A 6,691-nucleotide genomic window follows, 5' to 3' on the forward strand; every position below is an offset into this window, starting at 1 on the left:
AAATCCTCAGAACTGGACCAATAAGCAACATCATGATAAATGGAGAAAATATTGAAGTTGTCAAGGATTTCATTTTACTTGGATCCACAATCAACACCCATGGAAGTAGCAGTCAAGATATCAAATGACATATTGCATCGGGCAAATCTACAGCAAAACACCTCTTGAAAGTGTTAAAAAGCAAAGATGTCATCTTGAGGACTAAGGTGCACCTGACTCAAGCCATGCTATTATCAATCACCTCATATGCATACAAAAGCTGGACAATGAATAAGGAAGACTAAAAAAGAATCGATGCCTTTGGATTATGGTGTTGGTAAAGAATATTGAATATACTGTGGCCTTCCAGAAGAAACAACAACTCTGTCTTGGAAGAAGTACAGCCAGAATGCTCCTTAGAAGGGAGGATGGCGAGACTTCATCTCACATACTGTGGACATGTTATCAGGAGGAACCAGTCTCTGCAGAAAGACATCATGCTTGGTAAAGTAGAGGGTCAGTGAAAGAGGAAGATCCTCAAACAGATGGATTGACACAGTGGCTACAACAATAGGCTCAAACACAGCAAGGATTGTTGAGTATGGCACAGGATCAGGCAGTGTTTCATTCTGTTGTACAGGACTGCTGTAAATCAAAACCGACTTAACGGCACCTAACAACAGAGTATGGATCACAATCATATGGAAAGGAAGGGAGTTCCAGACTGTGAGAACAGCTTAAACAAAAGCCTGGAGACAGGGATGTATAGGAGGTATTGTGGGAGGAAGGAGTAGCCTGCTTTGGTTGGAGTGTAAGTTGTGTGAGGGGTGGGGAAGGAAGCTGTCTGAACAAAGAACTAGAGCATGCTTCAAATACCAGGCTGAAAAGCTTGGCCTTGACCAGAGGGTGCTGGGGAACCATAGAAGAGTTTTGAGCAGTGGCGGGACATGAGCAGATTTATGTTTTATGATTTTTTTTTTTTGTCTGAGATATAGAGTATGGACTGAGAGGGGCCCAAGGGATTTAGGAAGAGCAGCTCTAGCATCAAGGATTTTGCCATGTGGGAAAGTTGACTAGTTCTCCAATATCCATTCTTCCTTTTTTGCTCCTAGTACTAGAGCCATACTAGTTTATAGCTGAGCACACAGCGAAAAACCAAACCCATCGAGTTGATTCCAACTCATAGTGACACTGTAGGACAGAGTAGAACCGCCCCATAGAGTTTCCAAGGCTGTAATCTTTACAGAAGCAGACTGCCTCCTCTTTCCCCAAAGGGCAGCTAATAGATTTGAAACACCAAACTTTCAGTTAGCAGTTGAGCACTTAACCACTGGGCCTAGAATAAAGTCTCGTTTCTCAGCCTCCTTTGCATCTAGATGTGGCCCCATGTCTAAGTTCTGACCAATGGGATGTATGCAGAAGGGATATGTACCACTTGAAAGGAAAAGCTACCTTCCCCTTTCCTTATTTCTCCTGGCTGAAGGCACATATCATGGCTGGGGTTGAGGTAGCCAATTTGGGTCATGAGGTGGAAGCCATATTTTAGGAGAGCAATGAGAGGGAAGGAGGCTGGGTCCCTGATGATTATGGAACAGCCAAATGAGCCTCGGAATGACTTCCAACTCGTACTTATAAGAAAGAGAAATAAACTCCTACCTGGTGTAAGCTACTAATGACTTAGGTGTCTTTGTTAAAGCAGCCAAACCCTGATGCTGTCAGATATAGGAAAGAAGAATGAACTGAAGTTTGCCCAGCAACAGAGGAAGAAAAAAGAATTCCAGGCAGAGGGAACAGTAGTGCAAAGGCTCAGAGGGGATGAGTCCAAGGTGGGAAGGGACAGAAGATTAGGCTTGAGGGGGAAGCAAGGGGTACATTTTGAGGAAGAAGATGGGAGCCAGGGAAGGGTGTTCAGCAGTATGGGGTCTAAACTGGAGGGAAGAGAGGGTGCACTCTAGATGACAAGTCAGAAGGGGACAGATAGAAAATAGTGCCCAAGTATATCAATCTGATGCCCTACTTGGCATCCAGCCATTCTTTCTTTTTTTCATTCTATCATTTTTCCATTGGAGCCTTGATGTAATGTTCAAGGATGCTGTTTTGTGTGCTGTAGCGTTGGTTCCAACTCATAGTGACCCGTGTGACAGGGTCACTGATAGGGTTTCCTAGCCTATAATTTTTACAGGAACAGATCACCAGGTCTTTCTCCTTAAGAGCCAGTGGGTGGGTCTGAACCACCAACGTTTCGGGTAGCAGTAGAGCTAACCAGGATAGGATGTAAAAAAAAAAAAAAAATCACTCATCATTCAACTCCTAGACCACAGCTGTTTATGTTTTTGTCTATTTCCTCTCACCAGTCATCATCCTTATATATGAAATTATTTTAATATTGCGTATTGCTTTTTTTTTTTTTTTTTGGAAACCCTGGTGGTGCAGTTGTCAAGTGCTACGGCTGCTAACCAAGAGGTCAGCAGTTCAAATCCGCCAGGCTCTCCTTGGAAACTCTATGGTGCAGTTCTACTCTGTCCTATAGGGTCGCTATGAGTCAAAATCGACTCAACGGCAGTGGGTTTGGTTTTTTTTTTAATTGCTTTTTTATAATATGGAAAGGAATATTTGTTTAATATGGAAAATATAGATGGGTAGACAGATAAAGAGACAGAGACAGATAGCTGCCGTTGAGTTGACGCTGATTCATGAAGACCTTATGTATAATAGAATGAAATGTTGCCAAGTCCTGCATCATCCTCACAATCGCTGGCATGTTTGAGTCCATTGTGGCTACTGTGCCAATTCATCTCAACGAGGATCTCCCTCACCCAAGGTGGTCCTCTACTTCACCAAACATGATGCCCTCTTCCGGCAATTAATCCCTCCTAATAATTTTTTTTTTTAATAATGTATACAAACAAGTGATTTGGCCGATGTTCTATTGTGATCCATACTGTTTTCATTGGCTGGTTTTTGGAAGTAGATTGCCAGACCTTTCTTCCTAATCTATCTTATTCTGGAAGCTCCACTGAAACCCATCCACAATAGGTGACCCTGCTGATATCTGAAAGAACAATACCATAGCTTCCAGCATCACAGCAAAATGCAAGCCACCGCAGTACAACAAACTGACAGACGGGTGGTGGAAAATACAGACACACACCAGGAAAAAAAAAAAAAAACATTAAGCTGGTTTCCCCAGGCAGCCCCATAGCTACCTCCCTCACCTCTTTAGGGTCTTCCCTCACATCTCACTTTCTCAGTAAGACCTGTACCAACCACTCTAATTCGTGTGCCTGTGTGATGAAATATATACAGGCAGTTCCTGGGTTACAAACTTTCGACTCACATAAACCTGTAGTTACAAACCAGCCCCTGTAAAGCCTATTAAAAAATTCCAGCTACTACAATGGTTTGTAATAACAGGTGCTACTTAGCAACATGCATCAAAACATTATTATCATTATTACCATATTGTGTTAAAGGTGTTTTAGTGTAGCGTATCTGGAAGCGTTTCTTTAATGTTTTTATGCACAGAAAGGTACACTATATACAAAGACAGACATTTGACTAACTGACATTAGATATGAACTGTACCTAACTGTTCCAACTTACATACAAATTCAACTTTAAGACAGACTTAGTAACGGACTGCCTGTATAACATAAAATTTGCCATTTCAACCATTTTTATGTGTATAATTCAGTGACATTGATTATGTTCACCATAATCAATGCAACCTTCACCACTATTCATTTCCAAATTTTTTCATCATTCTTAACAAAAACTCAGTACCCGTTAAGCAATTAAAAAAAAAAAGGTTGTAGAGTCAACTTCATGCGTGTCAGAGTAGAACTGTGCTCTGTAGGGTGTTCGATGGCTGATTTTCAGAAATAGGTCGCCAGGCCTTTCTTCTGAGGCATCTCTGGGTGGACTCAAACCTCCAACCTTTTGATTAGCAGCCTAGTGTGTTAACTCTTTGCACTACCCAGGGACTCCTGTTAAGCGATACCTCCCCATTTTTGCCTCCCACCCATCCCTGGTAACTATTAAAAGCCTTTGGTATCTCTACATTTGACTATTCTAGATATTTCACATAAGTGGGATCATGCAATAGTTGTCCTTGTGTGTCTGACTTCTTTCACTCAGCAAAACATTTTCAAGATTCATCCATGTTGTAGCATGCAGCAGGACTTCATTTCTCTTTATGGCAGAGTAGCATGCCATTGTATGGATATATCACATTTTGTTTAATTATCCATTCATCTGCTGATGGACAATTTGAGTTGTTTCTACTTTTTGTCTATTGTGAAAAGTGCTGCAATGGACATTGTTGTGGACTGTGCCCATTTTAGATAAGAAGTGACTGAGGTTCATGGGCTCAGAGAGTAAGGTCACTTGCTAAAGCCACAAAGAGTCTATATCTCTGATCCAGGATCCAAACTCACATCTGTCTGGACTCCTTTTCCCTATACTCCCCCTTGGCCCAGCACCCCAGGGCCTCAGAGCCAGGCTTCTCCAGTTTCAGGAAGGGGTTGCCCAAACCACCCCACCTTCGCTCTCTCCCTGAGAACAAACAGCTCCTGCCATTAGCCTCCCTCATCCTCCCTCCCTCTCCTTCTCCAGCCAGGCCAGTTCTTAGACCTACCCCGCTGGGTGCCCCAAGTGCCTCTCCCCGCCCCTTCTTCAGGATTGGCCAGGTCCCAGATGAGAGGAAAAACCTATCCTTTTTAACCCCTTAGGCCCAGTGAGGAGCCTCCTTCATTAAAGCACTCTTAGGGCAGTCCAGGTCTGTAAATCTCCCCAGCCAGACTGAGAGCTTCTGGAGACTCAGGCTTGGGTCCAACCCGTTGGAGTTGGCGTTGGAGTTGTTGTGGCCCTTTCAATTGCTGCTGTTGTTGTCCTGGCCATCATCACTTAGGTCTCCAATCTTACCTCCTCTGGCCAGCCACACCCCCTGCCGACTTCATTCTCCTGCATTCCTAAGGTATTCCCCCTAGCTACCAAAACCAAAAACCAAACCCAGTGCCGTGGAGTTGGTTGTGACTCATAGCGACCCTACAGGATGGAGTAGAACTGCCCCACAGGGTTTCCAAGGAGCTCCTGATGGAATCGAACTGCTGACCTTTTGGTTCCAGCCATAGCTCTTAACCACTATGCCACCAGAGTTTCCAAAATACTGGCTTATTCTTGAAATTCAGGTCAAAGCTCAGAAGTTACCTCCTAAGAGAGGCTTCCTCTGACCACCCCTCCTGAAGTAGCCACGCCTGCCTGACCTGAGGTCACTCCAACCCTGAAAACCTTATTCATGTATTTGTCTAAGTGCTAATCTTCATCTCCCCACCACACCCACTAGGATGACAACCTAGATGGGGCAGGGGCTTCGCCTGTCTCTTTCACCCGTCTCTCCAGCACTTAGAACATGCTTGGCACACAGTAGGTACTTAATAAGTATTTGCTACTCTAATTTTTTTTTTTTTATTCTATAACTAAGAAGCCCTGATGGCGCAGTGGTTAATCATGGCTCCGGAGAAAGTCTTGGTAATCTGCTTCTGTAAAGATTACAGCCTTGGAAACCCTATCGGGCAGTTCTACTCTGTCCTATAGGGTTGCTATGAGTCAGAATCAACTGGCAACAGGTTTGGTTTTTTGTTTACTATTTTTTTTTTTATATAACTACAGGATGTTGCAGATGCCCACTCCCAATGCTTGGAATGTCATTCTTCATCTTGCCATCCTTGGAAAATTCCTATTCATTCTTCAAAATTCTGTTGCGTTATCTCTTAACCAGGAAAGCCTTTTGCTACTTCATGACTTCAGGACATTGCATACACCACTTCCAGCTCTTAGAATGCCATTCCTTAGAATGGCGGACTCCCATTCACCCTTCAAAACCCTGTCAAGTTATCCCTTAACCAGGCATGGCTTCTTTGACTGTCTCACACACCTACCCACAAAGCTGGATTAAGGGCTTTCTCTGGAGCCCCTAGGTGGAGTAGTACAAATGGTTAAATGCTTTGCTACTAACTGGAAGTTTGGCGGTTCGAATTCACCCAGAGGTGCCTTGGAAGAAAGCCTTGGCAGTCTACTTCTGAAAGATCACAGTCACTGAAAACCCTATGGAGCACAGTTCTACTCTGACAAACACAAGGTCGCCATGCATCAGAATCAATTCAAAGGGAACTGGTTTGGTTTTTTGGGTTCTGGGGTCATGCTATGGCCTGTGGAGCCTCCATTAGTGCATATATGTATGTTATTGTGAATTGTGATCATGCATGCAAGCAAGGGCTACTTCCCCAACTAGACATTCTTCTTCAGAGCACAGGTGTGGTATGCATCTAGTCTCAGGAACTATTTACTGAATAAATAAATTAATGAATATGTAAGTTAGTCAATATATCTTGCTGAGCCCCAGCCCTACCCTATTTATCTCCCTTCCTCAACAACCTTGGTTGCCGCGAGCAGTTTGTGCTCGACTTCTAACCGAAAGGTTGGCCGTTGAACCCACCCAGCAGCGCTAAAATTGCTCCCATTAAAATTGTTGTTTTTAGGTGCTGTGGTGTAGATTTCCCAGTCGTAACGACCCCATGTGACAGAATTGAACTGCCCCATAGAGTTTTCTGGGCTGTAATCTTTACTGGCAAGGAGCCCCGGTGGCCCAGCGGTTAAGCACTCAGCTGCTAACCCAAAGGTCGGAGGCTTGAACTCACCAGCAGCTTGCTCC

This window comes from Loxodonta africana, chromosome 11 (genome assembly GCF_030014295.1).
Source record: "Loxodonta africana isolate mLoxAfr1 chromosome 11, mLoxAfr1.hap2, whole genome shotgun sequence".
NCBI lineage: Eukaryota > Metazoa > Chordata > Mammalia > Proboscidea > Elephantidae > Loxodonta > Loxodonta africana.